General features: G+C 41.1%; 1 protein-coding gene and 1 long non-coding RNA gene across 8 annotated transcripts in view; both read right to left on the bottom strand.

Moving 5' to 3' along the window:
- Positions 1-22,867, bottom strand: part of opcml (opioid binding protein/cell adhesion molecule-like) — a 1,070,268-nt gene that overhangs the window by 672,621 nt on the left and 374,780 nt on the right. The gene's annotated exons all lie outside the window — the stretch shown is intronic.
- LOC137381376 (uncharacterized) lies at positions 10,858-12,699 on the bottom strand. The gene is made up of 3 exons (XR_010977159.1): positions 12,591-12,699; positions 11,104-11,323; positions 10,858-10,960 (listed from the first exon to the last, which is right to left on the bottom strand). It is a non-coding gene; the product is annotated as an uncharacterized lncRNA (long non-coding RNA).

Below are 22,867 nucleotides of genomic sequence, written 5' to 3'. Positions count from 1 at the left end.
AATTTAATTCACACAAACAGCCCACAATATCAGTTTTAATAAAAATGTGCAATGTACAGTGAAGAGGCCTGAGGGAGATTAAATAACACAAGTTCCATTAACAACCAAATTTGCATCCAACAATTCATCAGTGCAGTTTTACATTAGCCTGTTCATACTTTATCTCTATTAAAACTGCATTTTGATTTCTGCATGATAATTAGAATATATTTTGAATTCAGAAGGCAATTTTCAACCTATTAACAATCTTTAGTGTTCACATTTTCTCCCTTTCTCTTGTTTGCTTCAACATACCTGGTGAACTATTCACTTGTGACAAAAGGAACAGGAATGTAGATGAAATGCTTATCTGTCACTGACTGTGAAATCTCCTCTGCTGCTGATTAAACTGTAATGACAGGCAAAATGTGCATTCCCTTAAGATTGGCTTACAGGGTTAGAAATAAAGTATTTCCAACATTTAAATGAAAGAAGGCAGCTGTCAAAAAGTGACAGCAGTCACAAAATCCGTTAACCTTTTTTTAAAAACTTAACTGGCTGTAAAGCTCAACAGGAGAAATCAATGCACGTTTATTCAGGTCATAATGATACAAGTACAAGAGAATGGATTTAGCTCAGCATGTCAATTGGTTTGCTTTACTTTTTAACAAATGAATTGGAAGGTTCCTGCAAGCGATCAACAAGTTCCTCCAGCAATATAAACAAAAAGACCAAGAAAGTCTCAAGGTGGAACACCAGTCTTTGGTGAATTAGTTGATCTCAGTTGGGTAGCAGTCGGAATGTGCCACTTAGCCTAAACCCCTTTATCTGATGAAGGTTTAAGTCAGAGTACTAAACCAACAGCTGATGCTTGTACAGCTGTTTCCCCAAGGGGCATAAAATATCTGGAAATTGGCACCACCAACTAAATACAAAAGTTTGCATTTTTGCAAGAGATCTAGCCTTGAGTGGTGAGACACAATTTTTATTGCCAAATATGGTTGATTATAGGATATACTCCAACTTTTCAATGTGATTTCAGATTCAATTTCACAACAAATGAAGATACTGAATACCAAGTAGTCACACAGTTCTCCTCAGTGAAAATTTATCCAGTGAGCAGCTGAGTTACTGAGATAACAAAGGTCCCAAGTACAATCTCTTGTCTATGCTAACTTAGTGTAGGTAATGTGGATTCTGTTATTTTTACTGGCCTTTTCTTGTATTATGAATTTTATGTACTTTCATATATATATATATATAAGCTTTTGGTAAGTGAAGAGTTAACTTTAGCTGTATATCTTACTGAAAATAATGCTATCTATACAGTTTGAATCAACCAGAATTACTTTGTGATTACTTTGGTAATCGTAAGGAAAAGAACAGATATCAAAAACTATGTAACAAGTTGTGATCAAAATGTAACAGAAAAGCAGGATGAGTCTCGCTGGAAATATATCATCTAATGGACCTCAAGGTTATAATGGATTGTTTGTACACATTGTACATTAAACATTATCACATGTGCAAAACAAACGGAAGTACGGACAAATGAAATCGCAGGACCAATCAAAACAGTGATATGTATGAACCAACCAATCAATGCACAGGAGGAGCCACCAGCTACAAAGAATAAAAGGACAGACTCAGAGAGGTTTGGTGCACAGGTCTGAAGATGACAAAGGGAGAAATAAGAGAAGAGGAGTCACAAGCTGTCTTGCTACTGGAGCCGGTGGAAAGTAAAGGCCATCTGGACGAGGATGTCGACTGCCTTGGATTTAAGTATTGCTTTTAGCTTTAATAAATCATCCTGATATTACTACATCAGGTGTCTCCTTGTTTGAATTATCATCTGGTCCAAGAACAAATTATAAGTAAGGTTCTAAATCTTACAAACTTGCATCTCAACCAATGTGGCAGTTGGGGCATGACAATTGACTTCACTGATGGATTCTGGGGGAAGAATATCAGCCAGTGTCCCTACTTCTATTTAATAACCTCTTCTGAAAGTGCATTCATTCCATGAAGCCAAATTCAAGTGACTGTGGTATGATTCAAAATCAAATAACTTGCATGCGCTCACTGTCTAGGTTTGTTCATGAATAGCAGGTACTCGAGTGAGGTACTGGGAAGCAAACTCTTCTCTTCATTTACTTGTGGTTGTGGCATAGTTCCAATGTGGACCCAAATCACAAAGCAAATAATGCTTCCAAATGAGAGGGGAAGGAAGTGAAGAGAAACTTGATAACAAAAATTGCAAGGCAGTCAACTTTGTAACCCTTCCATTTCTATCTGTACATTTTTTTCTCCTTTGTATTGCCATTTCCTGATCTTTCGTGCATACTTTACATGACCAGACTCTTGTACTCTCTGATGTAAAATGGGCACAAAGGGAGTTGCAGACACACCCATCACTTTTAAACAAACTGTTCAACTTACCTCATTGAACACAATATGGCTGGCATGTTAGTATAAGTGCAGAGAGAGCAGTAGCACAAACTTTAAAATACCAAAATCACACGTATACTAATAGGTATTCAGTACAGTAATATATTACATTTTTCTGATTCGAGCTTAAATACAACTGCTGAGCAGATACAAAGGAATCATAACGAGGCTCACTGCAAAGAATGTTAGTGATAAAATGAACTAAGTGTGGCAGCAGTTACTCTATGCACATAGTAGGCCCAACATTTAATTCCTTTCATTGTTCTATTCTCCTGAAGGAGTTATATTTTTCCAAGGTTTCCATATTCAGTCACAGTTGACAAGTTGCAACTTCAGCATCTTAAAGACGTGCAACAAAGGCCCTTTGTGATTCTGGAGGATGGTAGAACAGGTAAATCATCCTTTTGCTACCCTTACTTTGAATTGTACAGTAATAATATAAACATATGCATTGTGCTCTACATCCCTATGCCGTAAATTCCCAAGCCCTGCTGAACCATATAGGGGAGACTGCCTCCCCGAGGAATTGTCAGAAAATCAAAGGTTATTGATCTGCATCAGTCATGCACTGTTTTTTTTTATGGCCAGCTTAACCAGAACTAAATTCAGTGACAAAAGCGAAATACTGCATTTGCTGGAAATCTGAAATAAAAACAAGAAATGCTGGAAATACTCAGCAGGTCTGGCAGCATCAGTGGAATGAGAAGCAGAGTTAACGTTTCAGGTCAGTGACCCTTCATCAGAATTGGCAAATATTAGAAATGTATTAGGTTTTAAGCAAGTAAAGTGGGAGTGGGACACGTTCACAGAGAATAACTGACCAGAAGGTCATGGAGCAAAGGCAAATGGTATGTTAATGGTGTGGTGAAAGACAAAGCGTCAGTACAAGGAGGGAGTTAATTGACAGAAAAATGAACAGCCCTGGGAAATACTCAGCAGGTCTGGCAAATTCAGTGAGCTTTGTACGACTTAGGTCAACTGAAAATGCCAGAAAAATAGCTTACAAAAAGTGCAGGAGAGGCAGAATCAGTCCCAATGGTATGCTTTCAGAAACTGAATTTACAACAATCAAAATATTTGATGCAAGTCTATCCTCATGTGGACATTCAGGTAACAATGAAAATTAAAATGTCTCATGATGTGATGAGTAGATAAAGGTATGTTCTGATTGCCTGAGCATTGTTGTAAAGCAAAATACTAATATTCAGCTTTATTCAGTTTTGTTGCAGCTTGAGCAGACTGTGACAAGAGAAAATGTCTTGTGAAACTGACCAAAGTGTTTGCTAGGAGTCTGAATAATCTGTGCCAGTGCACTAAGGATCTAGCAAAGACAGAATTGACACTGTAAAGAATCCAAATCAGCTGCATCAGAAGTATTATTGTGAATTCACAGTATAAAGTTTCCTTTAAATTACAAATACAATATTTCTAACCTAATGATTATAATTAACTCAAAAAGTGTGCTTTATCCACAACTATGCAGTGCTGTCCACATTAACACAGGTTGATCCTGTAGTTGAAAAAGGTCTCAGGTACCAAAATATGATGAATCTAAGCTTTCTTATCCAATACTTAAGCAAAAAAAATGAATGTCTTCTTTATTTAAAATCACAATAACTGAAGTTTTAGAAATACAACTTGTGTGACCCTAAGGCCATGCTAATAATGGCTTGCAGCCACTTTGCTCGCTACTTGTCCAGCAATTTGTTGTTTGAGTGACTGGAACCAGAAATCCAAGTCTGACCATTCTGTACCTCAAACTGCTGAGAGCTTGTACTCTCTTATTCTATTTCTGCTGACTGAATTTTTTCAATAATTCTATAAACAATGCCTGCTGATGACATCACTGAGGGAAATTGGCTTGAAAGAATTACTGAGCTGAACAGAACCTAGCAACTGAATTAAAATTGATAGAGAAGTAATAACTTACAATACTTCAGCTTCTATTATGCAGGTTTTTTCCATTGGTCTCAAACGCTTAAGTTAATTGGCTCGTTGTAGCTTGTTCACTCAATTTTCAAACAGTAGAAATTGAAAGAAAAAATTGTCAGCTCACGATAACTCTTCATAACTGTAGTGCTTTCAGAACAAAATACTATTAGTGGAATTTTCCCACTTAGTATTTACAAATATACTATTAAATATCGCAGTACTTTGTATTTGAGGCTTTATTATGCTATGCCAAGTAATGGAACAACTCACTTATTGAGTTTATAATTCTTTACAGATTAAACAATGGCATGATCGGACAAAGTCAACGTGAATTTATGAAAGAGAATTTTTTGAGGATGTAACTAGTAGAATAGATAAAGGGAGGACCAGTGGATGTGGTGTATTTGGACTTTCAGAAGACTTTCAGCCGGGTCCCACATAAGAGATTGGCATGCAAGATTAAAGCACATGGGATTGGGGGTAAGGTACTGACATGGATAGAGAACTGGTGGCAGGCAGGAAACAAAGAGTAGGAATAAACGGGTCTTTTTCTGAGTGGCAGACTGTGACTAGTGGGGTACCGCAGGGATCAGTGCTAGGACCCCAGCTATTCACAATATATATTAATGATATAGATGAGGGAATTAAATGTATATATATTCAAGTTTGCAGATGACACAAAGCTGGGTGGGAGTGTGAGCTGTGAGGAGGATGCAGAGAAGCTCCAGTGTGATTTGGACAGGTTGAATGAGTGGGCAAATACATGGTAGATGCAGTATAATGTGGATAAATGTGAGGTATCCACTTTGGTGGCAAAAACAGAAAGGCAGATTATCTAAACGGTGAAAGATTGGGAAAGGGGAGGTTCAGCGAGACCTGGGTGCCCTTGTGCACCAGTCGCTGAAAGTAAGCATGCAGGTGCAGCAGGCAATGAAGAAGGCAAATGGTATGTTGGCCTTCATAGCGAGAGGATTCGAGTACAGGAGCAAGGATGTCTTGCTGAAATTATACAAGTCCTTGGTGAGACCACATCTGGAGTATTGTGTGCAGTTTTGGTCTCCTTATCTGAGGAAGGATGTTCTAGCTATGGAGGGAGTGCAGCGAAGTTTCACCAGACCGATTCATGGATGGTATTCATGGAAATGTATGGAGAGAGATCGGGTCGATTAGGCTTGTATTCACTAGAATTTAGAAGAATGAGAGGGGATCTCATAGAAACCTACAAAATTCTAACAGGACTGGACAGATTAGACGCAGGAAGGATGTTCCCGATGGCGGGGGAGTCCAGGACAAGGGGTCACATTCTAAGGATAAGGGATAAGGCATTTCGGACTGAGATGAGGAGGGATTTCTTCACCCAGAGAGTAGTGAACCTGCGGAATTCTCTACCACAGAAAGCAGTTGAGGCCAAATCATTAAATATATTCAAGAAAGAGTTAGATATAGTTCTTAGGGCTAAAGGAATCAAGGGATATGGGGAGAAAGCAGGAATAGGGTACTGAGTTTGGATGATCAGCCATGATCATATTGAATGGTGGTGCAGGCTCGAAGGGCTGAATGGCCTACTCCTGTTCCTATTTTCTAAGTTTCTATGTTTGTGATTTTAGCTGTAGCATCAGCAGGTCTGCGGAACAGAGTTCTGGGGCTTCTTCACAGAAAGAACAGTGAATTAAAGAAACAGTTTACTTTTATCCATTAACCAATAGAAACAATCCCTCCAGTCGCTATGGGAACAGCATTAAGGAATAAAACATAAAGAAGCCACATTACTCAATATTTTCTATTGCTGTTTGATAATGCCTCAAGGTCCTCACTGCATTGCTACCTGAGCTTCTGACATTTCTCCTCAATTATGAGAGAAGGTGGAAGGAGATAAACACAGGCACATAGCTAGACAATATTGTATTCTCTCCTCCTGCTATCCCCACAAGTTGTGTGCATTATAATAGTGAAGAAACAATAAATTCTTAATGAAATTGTTGAATTTGGCAATGCCAGGAGAAAATATGTTAATTTTGGCCCAAAAAGTGGATCCAATGTTACAAAGGCACTGCTGACCTACAGTGATCTCCCAATATGAGTTTAGAAATAGAAGGATAAGACAGGTGAGTGTGTGGCTGGAAAGATGGTGCAGGAGGGAGGGCTTCAGATACCTGGGACATTAGGACCGGCTCGGGCAGAAATGGGACCTGTACAGGCCGAACAAGTTGCACCTGAACAGAGCCGGGACTGAGTTCCTTGCAGGACGTTTTGCTAGAGCTGTTGGGGAGGGTTTAAACTGGACTGGCAGGGGATGGGGGACCTGAAGGTAGACTCAGTTGGGACAAAATCAGAAATGAAAATGGAAGGCAGAAAATTAGTGGATGAGTCTGGAAGACAGAGGAAACGAGGGTTAGAAAATAAAAAAGAGTTTGGCAGTGCTCAAGGGTATCTATTTCAATACAAGGAGTATAGAAAATTAAGCAGATGAGCTGAGGGCACAGATAGACACGTGGCAGTATGATATCATAGCTATTACAAAAACATGGCTTAAGGAGGGACAGGAATGGCAGCTCAACATTCCTGGTTACAGGGTTTTCAGACGCGAAAGGGAGGGGGATAAGAAAGGAAGGGGAGTGGCAATTTTGGTCAAGGAAACAATTACAGGTGTGAGGAGGGATGATACATTGGAAGGTTCATCAAATAAGGCCATATGGATTGAGCTAAGGAACAAAAAAGGGGCAATCACACTTCTGGGAGTGTACTATAGAGCCCCAAACAGTCAGAGGGAGATAGAAGAGCTGCATTCAGGAGAACTTTTTTGCCCAGTATGTAACAAGTCCAACCAAAGAGGGAGCAGTTTTAGACTTAGTTTTAGGAAATAAAGATGGGCAGGTGGAAGGAGTAGCAGTATGAGAGCATTATAGTGGTAGTGATCATAATTCAGTCAGTTTTAACATAATTATGGAAAAGGACAGAGATAGAACAGGAATTAGAGTTCTCAATTGGGGCAAGGCCAATTTTACTAAACGGAGGAGCGATTTAGCGAAGGTCCCACATGGCAGACTAGTTTAAAAAAATCCTGTGGGATCCAGGGAAATACAGCAAGCTGGATACAAAATTGGCTCAGTGGCAGAAAACAAAGGGTAATTGTTGACAGCTGTTTTAGCGACTGGAGGACTGTTTCCAGTGGCGTTCCACAGGGCTCAGTACTGGGAACCCTGCTTTTTGTGGTGTACATTAACGATTTGGATGTAAATGTAGAGGGCATGATCAAGAAGTTTGCAGACGACACAAAGATTGGCCGTGTAGTAGATAGCGAGGAGGATAGCTGTAGGCTGCAGGAAGATATTGTGGTCAGATGGGCAGAAAAGTGGCAAATGGAATTCAACTTGGAAACGTGTGAGGTGATGCATTTGAGGAGGTCAAACAAGGCAAAGGAATACACGATTAATAGGAAAATACTGAGAAGTGTTGAGGAAGTAAGGGACCTTGGAGTGAATGTCCACAGATCCCTGAAGGTAGCAGGACAGGTCGATAAGGTGGTTAAGAAGGCATATGGAATCCTTTCCTTTTTTAGCTGAGATACAGAATACAAGAACAGGGAGTTTATGTTGGAACTGTATAACCCATTGGTTAGACCACAACTTAAGTACTGTGTACAGTTCTGGTCACCTCATTACAGAAAGGACGTATTGCACTAGAAAGGGTACAGAGGAGATTTACGAGGATGCTGCCAGGACTGGAAAAATGCAGCTGCAAAGAAAGATTGAATAGGCTGGGGTTGTTCTCCTTGGAACAGAGAAGGCTGAGGGGAGATCAGAATGTAATGTACAAAATTTTGAGGGGCCTGGATAGAGTGGAGGTGATGGTCTATTCACCTTAGCAGAGATGTCAGTGATGAGGGGGCATAGATTTAAAGTGAATGGTAGAAAAATTAGAGGGGAGGCAAGGAAAAACTTTTTCACCCAGAGGGTGGTGAAGGTCTGGAACTCACTGCCTGAAAGGGTAGTTGAGGCAGAAACCCTCAACTCATTCAAAAGAAGTCTGGATATGCGCCTCACGTGCTATAAGCTGCAGGGCTACAGACCAAATGCTGGAAGGTGGGATTAGAATAGGTGGGTCATTTTCGGCTGGCACAGACACGATGGGCCAAGTGGTCTCTTTCTGTGCCTTATACTTTCTATGATTCCATGATTATATATGCTGAATAAAGTTGCATATAACCTTAGCAACTGAAATTGAAACTCAATGTTCCTTTCCCCCTTTTCTGTTAATCTAAAAATTCACTGAGTTTCATAGGTGTTACAGAAAAATTACAAATTACATTACAAACTAATTAATTTGATGCCGGACACTTTGGAAAAATTGCTATGAGGTATGATAATGTGCTACGTAAATGTAACTCTTCCAAGTCTTTCATGGCCATCATGCTGCTAACTTTTTTTTTAAAAGGAAAAATAGTTCATGCCAGCTTTGGTTCTGGACATACCACTCAGATGTCACCAGGTTAGCCATTCAAGCAAGCTTGTGCTGCATCAGGCACTCTATTATGGTTCTGGACAAGTAGCCCAGAGGTTATAAGTTCAAATCCCACAATGGCAAATAGTGAAACTGAATTTAATAAATCTGGTAATTTGTGGCCTGACACCAGTTAAAATGGTTATGAAATTTCCAGGTTGCAAAAACCCAACTGGTTTTATAATGTTCTTCAGAAAAAGGGACCTATCCCACCTACCCAGTCTGACCTACAGGTGAGTCCAGACCCACAGGACATGGTTGCCTTATGTGCCCACGAAGGATGACGTAACCGTATCATTGATTGCCCGTGATGCTTTGAGAAACTTTACAAGTGATCATTTGAGAGTTTCCACAAGGAAACAATAACACTTGTTCCAACATGAAATTTGGTTTCAGCTAAAATGAGACTGTGTACATTAATCTGGCCATTTCAGTGCCAATGGTAACCAACAAAGTTTGCTTGTAATGATATATTGTGAAGAACGAGAACACTGATATTTTATGAAGGAATATGCTCTGTAGTAATGTATGATTATCAGCCTAAGGGATGAGTGATAAAATATTGGAATAATCTAAAATAAAGATTAGGGAAAGCAATTTGATTTCTCCAAGAACATGACAACATTCCATCTTGTACTACATTATTAATTCAAATCGGCACTCCAGGAATAACGGCACAGGAATAGGGCTGATGTCAAGCATTCATTTCTTTGCTGACTAATGTTCTAGGTGCTAACATGTCTTTTTGCTTTACAGCTGCTTGTGGCTGTACTGTGCATCACCATCAGTTTCTGTTTTTATTTCAAATTCTTCACTTGGTGTTGAGACCAACTGCTGATAATTATTATGTACTTGCACCCTGTTACAACCAAGGTGGAAGTAATGCACTGTTAATTCAGTCCCAGGACTCCACAGGTCACAGCACATTAGCCGAATTAAACACTGTATTCATTCCCCAGAATAAAGCATACCAAACCAGATTTCTTTAAACAACAAATTAACTATTAATAAACCAATTTTAAATGATAGAGATAAATCTATGTGTATGAACAGATTTTATAACTTCTTATTCTTCCTAACTCTCATTCACACACACATACATTTAAAACCCAACGAATAACTGGTTTTAAAATGATGTTTTAAATTAGAGCTGTTTCTTAGGAATAATAAAATAACTGGATTTGAAGTCCTGGTGGGTTATTTCCAGTTCGATGAGGTGTCCCAGAGTCAAATAGTCATATGCCACTCAAAGTCTCCAGATGAAATTAATGAACAGTCTGTGGTGAGTAGGCATTCAAGGCATTCAACTGCAGCAGGCATCACACAGATCTCCCAGGAAAATGTTGTAGCAACAGGTCTACTTGGATTTCTAAGTAGCAGTCCAACAGCAGAAACTTTCCTGAGGTTTCAGGATCTTTCAAGTACACAAAAAAGGCAACAGGACTCACTTTTGAGGCAGAGAATTTCCAGAGACTGGAGACAACAGGAATCCTTCCACCTTTATCAAAGCAAGACTTCCAGTCAGCAAAGGAGTCTTTCTCCAAAGCAATGATTCTCTTTCTCTGGGTCTTTTCTCTCTCCAGGGGTCTTCTCCTCTCTCTTCAGGTAGGTCAAAACCACACCTTAAATATAAGATTCCTTTTTTTCTATTAAAGAGACACGCATTCCACTCAGGGAGAGTTCTTTTTCTGGTCTACAAACCCCAGGTTTCCAACAGCAACTGGTCTTTTACTTACTTTCAGAGAGAGGTCTCTTTCTCTGGTTTCCAAAAACAGGTTCCAGCCAAAACTGTTTTTTTCTTGCAAAAAGGAAACTAAAAACTCCCCAGCAGCCAGTCAATTGACAGTCGTTTCTCTCTGCTGAGTGGCTTGGAAAAAAAGATCACCTTACATTCACTGTTCTTGGAGAAATCCTTCTTCTCAGTCTTAAAGGCACACAGACAACTTTTGTGATAACCCTTACACCATCCCGCTTATAACTGCAGTTATTTCATGTGGCCATTGATGAATGTCATTGTGAGGTGCCAGGGTATGGTGGTGGGTGAGGGGGGGATAGTATAAAGAATGATGGAAAAGAAAAAAAACCTGCAAATGTTGGAGATCTGTAATGAAAACAGAAAATGTGAACAGGTCCATTAGCAAAGCCAGTGTAGTGCATAGCAATACGATAAAAAGACATTATATAGCATGGAATAGCTAAACAAGGCATTGAAAATTAATGGAAAAAAAAATAATAACTACTTACAAACTGGTGTCAAAGCTTATGCCTCCATCTATACACACTGTTAAACTCCAGAAAGCTTGTTATGGAAGGATAATGCTGGAGCCTATATTTACTCAGTTTCACATTTATTGTGCAGAGTAAAAAGATTACAAACATGTAGCTCCTCACGCAAACCCTCCACCAGTCTCAGTAATTGTCTGCTTGTAAGCGCTCAAGTACGACCCCAATTAATACTTTCCACCTGCAGATAATTAAACAATTGATACACAATTAACAGATTAACAAACCCTGGGACAAACACACATGAAATCTGCTAAATTAGTCAAGGCTTGCTGCTTGGAAGACAACAATTTTTTTTTGCATGTCTCTCAATTGGTTGTAAACCATTTTAAGATGTTCTTCAGTTATGAAAGGCGCTATATGAATGCAAGTTCTTTACTTTTCGATACTTCACCAAGCTGTCTTAGAAAATGACTGGAATTTGGGCATAAAAGATGGCTTGGGAGCCACTTTGTTTGGATCACACGGCCCAATGAGGTTGCAGACCACCTGATTCAGCCTTCGCAGGCAGGCGGAAAGATTGATAAATGTGCTGCTTTGGAATCATCGGGGCTGGCAGGTGCCAAAAAAGTATTGGACTCATCCAGGACTTGATGTCAGAGACATTTAGATAGGATTCAATGTGACTACATGTGCATTATAACACAATAATACAATTCAACACCAATTTCTGCCTATAAAACTGGAATCAATTCCCCGAGCAAAACTCTTTCTCCAGTATTTTCTAAAATCCATCTGAGGCCCAGGTCTTCAATTGGATTCCCAATGTCAGCTCAGCTGAGGAAACCCAGGTATAAATAGAGGGAGTCATAGTTGATACAACAAATAATAAATCTTATGATTTACAGAAAGACCTTAAGTGCCAATTGAGATGACAAATGACACACCATGGAGTACAGAGCAAGACTAGGCATATTTTCAAAATGATTCCTCTGGGGACAATTCAACTTCTCCTCAAAACAGGTATGGAGTCGGTGAAGTGGTTATACTGTTCTATATACTAAGCCAGTCCAGTGTCAGCAAACATGAACCATTTTCAGTTCGGGCCTTCGTTGACTGCAACCGGTGAATTGCAGATGTCAAATGGGCTGCAGCTCGATGGCTGTGGCCAGGCGGGAAATTGGCTGCACTGAGCCAGTGGTAGGCCAAGTGTGGGGAGTAGGGAATGCAATATTAGCCCCACAAAAATTAGAATTGAAAACCGCTTGGCTATTTCTTCCCCAGCCCCTCCATTGTGTTTTCTTTCTGGCTCCTTTAACAAGTGTATGTGTGTACCAGTGTTCACTTTGTCTATGATTCCTGGAGCATAACCATATGAAAAGTATTTGAAAATTGCCTACGGGGAGAGAGCCCGGGTATTTTATCAATGTAAAGGTGCATTTCTAACAAATAAAATAATAGAGGTTCAACACCATTTATCTCCACACTATCAATTTCCACAGACCCACCTCTCCATACAGAGTTTCGAACAAAGTCACCTTCTGGCCAACTTTCTTTCTCTTTTGGCTTCTGCTACTTGTTTCCATACTCCCAAGTTCGTGGCTATTGGTTTCATTTCTAATGCTCAATTATCAAAAAGCACATAAAAAAAACCATTACAATATAAAATACTTTGGTCAATTCTCATAACTCCAAAATAACAGCAGACTGGATTACAAAATGGCATTTTGATTCATTATGAAGCCCATTAGTTCACTGAAGGGGGTGAAAAAGGAAATTATATAAACTAATCCTTGTCCATGCAATATATCTCCATCACTGCCAAAGGAACTATTCAAAAGACTTACATTAGCAAATGTGCGATCACTAGAGCATGGTTTACATTTAAATAGTTTCAGTTCTGCTCAATTTAAATATTTGATTCAGGTTACATTTCTTTTCATGTCACTGATGATTATTATTTGAGGGCTGTAAAATATAAAAGGAAATTGCAGTCCAATGATTCAGTGTTAAACTGTCAAGCATATTATGTGATTACTTCTTAGAAAAATGGTCACTTGAAACATAGTTCCTCTATGAAGGGATTATCATCACGATTCTTTATGGCTAGATGGAATGTGTGGTTATCAGGGGAGTAAAACTACTTGAAAGATGACAGGTATTGTTACAAATAATGGTTGCAGAATTATCAACATTGGGAATTACTCAGAGTGGCTATTTTGATTGGCAATAATGATACGGGTAACAAATGCATTTGAACATATGTAGTCGTGTTTAATTTTCAAAGTGACAATGATTCAAAATAGGTTACTTTTTTTTACTCCTAGTGACATATAGATGGATGCTCACGGAAAGTTCATGAGATACACAATCCTGCTCTGCGTCCATAAATGTCCAAACCTCTCTTCCAGTTGCTTATCAAGTCCCCTGACTGCATGGAAAACCTTGTGTGCTACTAGCATCACCAACACTACAACATGCTTTGATGGCCAAGGATTTCTTATGCTTTTCACAATCTTTTTTGCTTTATATTTCCTCTCCTCCTTTCCCCCTGTTTATTACCATTGCTGATCCCAGCCCCTTCACCTCCCCACCCCCCTGCAATTTAATGCTATTATTTTTTCCCTTTTATAATTGCATCCTGGATTTTCCCTGCCTCAGTGTGACTGCTGGTGATTCTTTGCTCCATGCTACTGCTGGTTTGTGGTTCCTGTTATTGCTACACACAGTTTCCTGCCTTTGCTGTAGTGGCATTCAACTACCTGTAACTCCAACAAGAAAAGATGGGAACTGGATCCACACAAACTGGGAAGGAATATGGAAAGTAGCTGAAGCAGTGACTATTCATATACGTGGGCCAAATCTGGATCAAAGGCTACAACTGAATAATCCCACTTCATTTAGTAACCAGCAGCTCATGCCAAAATGACCTGATCAGAAAAGAGTATTTTCCATCTAATCGTACTCTCTTCACATCCTGACCAGAGCCAAGACCAACAGCAGCAACCATGTTGTTGACCTAAATTATCTCAATGTAGAACAGGAATTAAACAAAGGACTTCCTTAATCTATATAATTCAGGCAATCATTGGACAAATACACCGAGACATTGCAGGAAGACAAATCACTTTTATCTCAAAATTAAATCATAGAACAAAACATTTTGGCAGAAAATTTCACGAAATAGCCACAAAAAGTTAGGAGAATTTTTTTTTTTTAGCAGGTCACTTAAGGCAGCATCAAATATCTTATACTGCAGAAACCTCAAAGCAAGTTTTTTTAAAAATTCATCCATGGCATGTGGGTATCACTGGCTAGGACAACATTTATTGTCCATCCCTAGTTGCCCTTGAGCATGTTGGTACTGTTCCTGAGGAATCACTTCAGTATCTCAGAGAACCCAACTCCTTGATCTTTACAAAATTGTATCAAATAAACTGCTACAGAAATATATATACAGTTCCAAAATGTAATTATAATTGGTGTTAAGTTAAAATGTTATTATTATAGTTGATCATTTGGTAAACTGAGAAAACCAATTAAGATCAGAAAGTACACTCACAGTCTACTGTGCGTTAAGCCTTGCAAAAACGTGGATTGGGTGTATCTCACCAAATTTGTGAAATAAACGAGTGGAAGGGTAAACAATTCATGTGAACTGTAGAGTTGCTTATTTCTCAGATTATCACATATGTAAAGTTACTCACTAAATTTGAATTGTCAAGTGAAATATTCCACATGTAATTTACAGACCAATCTGCTGAAAACAGGAAACTTCTCCCTTCCTAAAAACACGTCGAGTTCCCCAAAGCTTACATACCCTGCAGCCATAACATTGCCTGCAGGTTGTGTGTGCCTGGAATTAGGCATCCATCAATTCTGCAAGATTTGTCACTCAATACACCCACTGAGTGAACACCATCAAATTGCAGAAAAAAGTGAAAAGTGTCCCAGTTTATCCAAAATACTAGTTGGAGATATTATCACTGGGAACGGACTGTGACCTTTCATTTCAACAGAGCTGCAATTCATCTAATTTAATAGCAAATATATTAAACAGAAGTGCGACAATAAGAGGTCATCCTTTAAGTAATTGTCTCAAGTTAACTTGTAATACATACTGGCCTATATTCAAGAACTTGAACATCTGCTACAATTGACAAGACAAAGGTGATTGTCCCACCATAATGGTACATGTGGAGCCTTCATACTTTTATATATTTTCCTCCCAAATTGTTGCATGGTTCAATACATGTAACAAGTCATTTTTGCAGCTCATTATAAAAGTCAATTTTCCTGAATGGCAATCATTTACTGAGGCCAATTCCATGTTTGCTTCGTTGATGCTTCTTAGCATCTTGGAATATTTAACAGCATCCTTCTCCATCTGGGACACCCTTTATCCAAACGGATCACTCACAGTCTTACATTCATATTATTTCCCCAATACAACAAATAACTTTGGATCCTTAAATAAGAATTCCACAGGCTTAAGTGTCAAGCCTCAAACAGCATGGCCTCTTTCTATTTCCCAATTCCATCATAGGAGTACCTTATTTCCTTATTTTTGTTCTATCATCCAATTACATTATCTGTTAGCATGGTGTCAGCTTCCAGATGTATGTTGACGAAACCTTTTTTTTGTGCCACCACCACCTTCCCTTTCACTGCTGTTGCTGTGCCATTTGATTGATGGATTGCACTGTAATGCCAGGCAATCACCAAGACTGTTTATTTTCGCCTCCAAAATATCATCTGTTCCCATCACTACCTTCGTCATTTCCATGTTCAAATTCTCCTACACCCTCTTCATATGCCACCCAAAGCTGCACTCGACTTAAGTTCCAATCATCCAGGACACCACTACTCACATTCTACATTGCACCAAGTCTTTATTATCGACAGTGGCTATATTTGCCCAACTCCCTTAATGCACTGAGGGTCAGTGCACCTTTTTTCCCCCACTTTGGATACTCCATACACCCCATCTCTCTATTCACAGCTGTTTGTGAAGCACCTTAGGATGACTTCAGCACATTGAAGAAGCAACACATGTTCACATTGCTGTTCTTGAAATATTATTCGATGTATTGTTGTTGTTGAAACATTATTCAATGCAATCAACTTTTATTTGATGTCATTAATTTCAAGCCACTGATAGATTTATTACAATCTTGAATACTTTGCGACATTAGAAAATTGATTAGCTATCTTGCACCCTTCTATTGCCAACAAAAATAGATTTTAGACCCAAAATGAAATCCTGAGGCACTTTCACAATGGTGCTTCTTTTGATTGGATTACAGGAGGGCAGTGTCCATCTATCAATTTCCCATGTTTACATTGTAAAAAATGGTTCTCTTAATCATTACAGCAGAGTTTTATAGACCCATTTCATGAGAATGACAGAGAAGATTCCAGCAAAGTAAATGCTAAAGCCGGCACACTGAACTGTTCTCATGTGATTCAAACTAATCAAGTGCCAATGTAAAAGTGCCTTTCCTGATTAAACAATTGTTTGCAGTGAACAAACAATTCAGCTGCCAGATAGCATTCTCTCTCTGCATTGCCAGTTAGGCTGCCATTTCCTGCTCTTTATTATTCAGTGCACATCATCACATTCATTAGCATAGGTCATTTCCATTTGATAAATTGAGGAATTTGATTAACTTGAACTGATGTCTGATTGGAAGTCTTAACTTTGCACTTGCAGTGCTTAAAATGCCATACATCAAAATGTGCAGCATGCCCAGCCATGTGGGAAGTGTTTGCCATAGACTGTTTGAAGTGCCTTGAGATCTGACAGTCTGGATATCGTCCCCTTGGGTGTCTTAATCTGCAAAATAGGGAGCTGGTGTGTCTGTTTGGTTTCTGTCCAGATATCAGTGCAATCCACATGGAATCAATTGAAATAGTGCAAAAGATCATGCCGTCAGAGGAAATTTGAAAAAGATAAAATGGACTCACATTGCAGGGCTTTAGAACAAACACTTTTATAACTTGCCAGGATAGATCAGCAGTGATTTCAAACCGTGACCAGGATATGTGTCGTCTACAGTGGTCAATCCATAGTGTCTGGTTACTTGGCATTTTCTATTCATCTCTCAGCACAATGTAGAACATCCCAATGTCTAAGAAATGAGACAAGTACACTCAAGAAGCTTTTTTTATTATATATAATTACTGGAATTAAAGAACCCAAGTGCTGAACTTTCAGGTATTATATATCTTTCAGATGAGATGTAAAATCAAGGCCCCATCTGCCCCCTCAGGTGAATGTAAAAGATGCCATGTCACTATTTCAAACAAGAGCTGGAGAAATCTGCCCAGTGTTCTGGTCAATATCTATCACTCAACCGACAGCACAAAAACAAATGATCTCATAATTATCACATTGTATTTCATAGGACCTTGTTGTGCATAACTTGGCTACTACATTACAACTTCTTTGGCCTCCTTGTCTCGAGAGACAATGGGTAAGCGCCTGGAGGTGGTCAGTGGTTTGTGAAGCAGCACCTGGAGTGGCTATAAAGACCAATTCTAGAGTGATAAACTCTTCCACAGGTGCTGCAGATAAAATTGGTTGCCGGAGCTGTTACACAGTTGGCTCTCACCTTGCGCTTCTCTCTTTTTACCTGCCAACTGCTAAGTCTCTTCAACTCGCCACTCTTTAGCCCCGCCTTTATGGCTGTCCGCCAGCTCTGGTGATCACTGGCAACTGACTCCCATGACTTGTGATCAATGTTACAGGACTTCATGTCGCGTTTGCAGACATCTTTAAAGCAGAGACATGGACGGCCAGTGGGTCTGATACCAGTGACGAGCTCGCTGTACAATGTGTCCTTGGGGATCCTGCCATCTTCCATGCGGCTCACATGGCCAAGCCATCTCAAGCACCGCTGGCTCAGTAGGGTGTATATGCTGGGGATGTTGGCTGCCTCGAGGACTTCTGTGTTGGAGATACGGTCCTGCCACCTGATGCCAAGGATTCTCGGGAGACAGCGAAGATGGAATGAATTAAGACGTCGCTCTTGGCTGACGTACATTGTCCAGGCCTCGCTGCCGTTGAGCAAGGTACTGAGGACACAGGCTTGATACTCTTGGACTTTTGTGCTCCGTGTCAGTGCGCTATTTTCCCACACTCTCCTGGCCATAGCAGTGGAAGCCTTTCCCATGCGCTTGTTGATTTCTGCATCGAGAGACAGGTTACTGGTGATAGTTGAGCCGAGGGAGGTGAACTCTTGAACCACTTCCAGAGCGTGGTCGCCAATATTGATGGATGGAGCATTTCTGACGTCCTGTCCCATGATGTTAATTTGCTTGAGGCTGATGGTTAGGCCAAATTCGTTGCAGGCAGCCGCAATCTTGTCGATGAGTCTCTGCAGACACTCTTCAGTGTGGGATGTTAATGCAGCGTCGTCAGCAAAGAGGAGTTCCCTGATGAGGACTTTCCGTACTTTGGTCTTCGCTCTTAGACGGGCAAGGTTGAACAATCTGCCATCTGATCTTGTAAATATTGTCACTGTTGTTATGTCATGTCAGATGACATTACAACAGTGACTATATTTACTACATGCAGTAAAGCACTGAGATGCCCTGAGGCTGTGAAAGCCACTATATAAATGCTGGCCGATGGGCTAGAAATTGGATAGTCCCATTTTTCAGGTGCGCGGGTTACGATTTGCGACCTGCCAATGCCCATGCAAATCGAGGTGGGCGCAACCCAAATCTGGTGTACCCACCTCATCTGTATTATTGTAGCGTGCGGCCGAGTGGGTTCCGCGCTACTTCCTACTCACCCATGCTGCCTGCGGCCTCTGCATTCAGCAGAGGGGGCTGGCAACGTTGCTTGCAGACCATGTGGTGCAGCCAGCCTGCTCTTTATAAAGGCAGGCTGTCCTCCTTAAAGGAAAATTGCACCGAAGAATATTGCTCTGATTTAATTATGTCAAACTGAACAACGGGGTACAGAGAGAATTCCAGAGGGATAGATGCGACACTGGAGGCATCAGTGGTGGAGCTGGGCAGGTGGAAAGCTCCCATGGTTCTGCAGGGGTGGGTGGGGGGTGGGGTGGAGGGAAGAAGGCCCTCAGAAGGAAGTGAGAGCAGGTGGCAGGAAAGGTCCAGTCCAGAGTCTGGACACAAAGACCTGGCAGCAGTGCCACAAGAAATCTCATGACATCACACAGGTGATCAAGGCCAGTGAATGCATCTTCACATGACATCTCCTGCTCACTGAAACACCCACCTCTCATGCTTCTCAATGCACCACACCCCCATCACATGTGGCAGCACTCCGACACTCAGGACTCACGTCCAACATCAGACAACCTGTCATGCAGTCCCCCACCTGCCAAGAATGAGGCACGTATTTCGCCAAATGAACATTGATTTTTAAATAGATACTGGAGTGAAGAAAGAAATTGTTTTAAAAAAAAACACCAGACCCTTGACTGGAAAGGCATTTGCATAGTAACAGACAGTGCTTGGAAAGGACAAAGCCTGCTCCACTTTAATCCACAATGGACTTTTGATTACCAGACATTGAAGGTGGAGAAGCTACCATTCCAGGTTAACTGCTAAGATGGCCGAAAACATAAACAGATGTGATCAGACCAGTTTAGTCACATGACTAACTGGCTGTTGGAGTTTTTTGAATTTGAACTTGCCACAGACAATTTGAACTCAGAAAGCTATTTGCTCCTGGACTGAAAAGACCTCTCTCCTGTCTGCTCTCATCTCGCTCTCAACAGCTTCGGGAACCATTGAAGACAAAGAACCCCAAGAGAGAAAAGTCTCCTACAGTGAACAAGGTTTAAGAAGAAAGCTGGGCCCCAACGAAAAGTAAGACTACCTACAATCAAGGGCTCTACAGCAACCTCGAAGCACAGTTAAAAAAAAATCCTCTTCAGATTTTGCCTCAAACCTCTCAACTATTTTTCTGCTGCTCTTTTATGTCTCTATTTGCATGTGTGTATCGCTTATGCATGCTAGCGTGGGGTGCGGCGTGTATTCATAGGCGTTAACCGAATAAGTGTTTAAGTTGAAATATAATAAAATTTCACTTTTCTCCTTTAAATCTAAGAAAGCCTGTTTATGCTGATTACTTTGCCTTACAATTGCAAAGTGGTAAACAAAGATTCACCAAGGGGGAGCTCAAAATACGGTCTGATTAAAATTAAACCCTGTCACAGCAAGACCAGGTGAAGGCTGAAAGAGACCCCTAGACACCTTTCTCACCTGGTCATAACACAACCACACACATCTGCCAATGCTGCCAGTCTCACACCCATGTCTCACTGCCTCCATATACCTTCAGCTATTCTGCTTTGGCAGGAACATAACCCAAACACCATGCTACTGACATTCTGCCTTCCCTTTTGCAGGACAAGGTGGCACACAATAGAAGGGAGCAGAGCAGTACTGGCTGGGTACAAGGATGCCTGCATCCCCTAGGCCCTAAACAGGAGACGGCTGTGAGTATCATCGGGCCTGCTGTTATGGGACCTATGGCATCCGATATTGCTGAGAATCTTCAGGATGATGGCATCATCCTGCCTTTTGTCCCTTCTCGACTCCCGGCACACCCTCATCCTGCTGGCTGATGAGACCCTGGATCTCTTGATTCCTGACTCCACCCTCCTTCCCTCACACCAAGCTTCCCCTTCTGAGTTGCTGCTTTCAGACACACATGAACTGCTGCCTGCCCAGTCACATCAGCCCCATGAGTAGGAAAGAGAGCAACAGCACAGCACTAATGATGAAGGCTTGTCAATTAATCTGACAGTTGCAGCTATCAGCCCAGATGCTGGCACTGCACGTACCTTGCCTGCTAGTATAGAGTTGGGATCAGCAGCCAGTGCGTCATCTGGACATGAATGGCCTGCAGATATGTCAGGGGTAAAGGATGCTTTACCGAAGAAGGTTCCGAAGAAGGGTCACTGACCCGAAACGTTAACTCTGCTTCTCTTTCCACAGATGCTGCCAGACCTGCTGAGTGAATCCAGCATTTCTTGTTTTTGTTTCAGATTTCCAGCATCCGCAGTATTTTGCTTTTAGTAAAGGATGCTTTGTTTGCCAACTCACTGTAGGGCAAGGTTGCAGATGTGTTCTATTGCAGTATACTTAGATGAAGAACTCGATGGGGCAGCATACAGGACAGCACTGCTGGGCATGCACACCAAGTTGCTGGGTGCATTGGCTGGCCTGCTAGACAGCTTCCTGGCACTGTCAAGGATCATGGAGGAGCCCGGCTCCAACTTGGCAGGGGGCATCGCCCAGAGCTTGACCCCTCTGCAGCCTCTGCTCCAACTCCTTGTTGTCCTGCAGACATGGAGGCACTGCCACTGCGGCTCCCACACCTGTTGCAGCTCTTGTGTTGACAGGTCACTGGCTCCTCTGTCCCACCATGAGGATTTAGCATAAATACTTTTTGCATATGCAGAAATTCACCAGAATAACAGTCCACTGGACACTCTGCAACAGAGAAGATTCCACAAAAACGACCTTACCTGCAATTTGAGTGCCTGGCCTTTAATTAACACTAGTGCAGGGCCCATCTTGCAGCTTCATGTTTGTTGTTTGCAGAGTGAACAACCAAGTGGCTGCCTGCACATGAATACATTTGGAATTTGGGCTGATGGGCATGCCAGTTGGTCTGTGTGATGTCATGATAGCTTTGATTCAAGGTCTTCCAGCACACGCTCAGAGTCCACCTGCGTGTGCCCTTCTCCATCAGCAAGGCCATGCGGGCTGTACAAAGCATCACGTTACTGGGAAGCGGCAGCATGCCGCTGAGGCGCTACACGAACAAATTTGTCCTTTCTTTTTATATATTGATATTCAGCACTAATTAGCAGGTTTACTAATTGCAGAGATGATTTGAATAATTTTACCAAAAGAGATATTAATACTTCTCCAATTGCAGAAAGTGCAAATGTACAATATACACTAGATCAGACAAACAAAAATGTAGTGCAATGTTTGATTCAAATAATGATGAACTTTAAAACCCACTATTTGTTCTGCCGTTCTCATTGCAAACTGATTTGAAGAGCACTAGAATAGCTTACATGCAAGAAACATCAGTTCAGGATACAAAACTTAGCTTGATTGTCAATTCTGCATGCATTCCTAGAATTTCAAAAATGTCAAATGCACCCTTGAAGGGGCAACAGCACCTCTGCATTAAAATTGTAGTCTGATCAACCTTAAATTGTCATAAGATCAAGCAACGGCTATTTGACAAACCTCATTGATTTCCTGTGACTTGCAGGAACTGGGTTCAGAGAGAAGTTTTTCAATATGTTCGGACGAAAAATCAACAACCTAAAATATTAACGCTGTTTCACAGATACTCCCTGACATGATGAATGTTTCCAGTATTTTCTGTTTTTATTTTCATTCGCTTGTTGGGGACATAAATATGTAAATATTCCCTTCAAAACAATGGCATCTTAGTTTTCCTGTTAATACAGCTATGAGATGGCTTGGCCATGTGAGCCGCATGGAAGATGGCACGCTCCCCAAGGACACATTGTACAACGAGCTCGCCACTGGTACCAGACCTACCGGCCGTCCATGTCTCCGCTTTAAAGACATCTGCAAACGTAACATGAAGTCCTGTGACATTGATCACAAGTCGTGGGAGTCAGTTGCCAGCGATCGCCAGAGCTGGTGGGCAGCCATAAAGGCGGGGCTAAGGTGTGGCGAGTCGAAGAGACTTAGCAGTTGGCAGGAAAAAAGACAGAAGCGCAAGGGGTAAGCCAACTGTGTAACAGCCCCG

This window comes from Heterodontus francisci, chromosome 22 (assembly GCF_036365525.1).
Source record: "Heterodontus francisci isolate sHetFra1 chromosome 22, sHetFra1.hap1, whole genome shotgun sequence".
In the NCBI taxonomy this organism is placed as follows: Eukaryota; Metazoa; Chordata; class Chondrichthyes; order Heterodontiformes; family Heterodontidae; genus Heterodontus; species Heterodontus francisci.
This window is presented reverse-complemented; position numbering and strand designations above follow the sequence as displayed.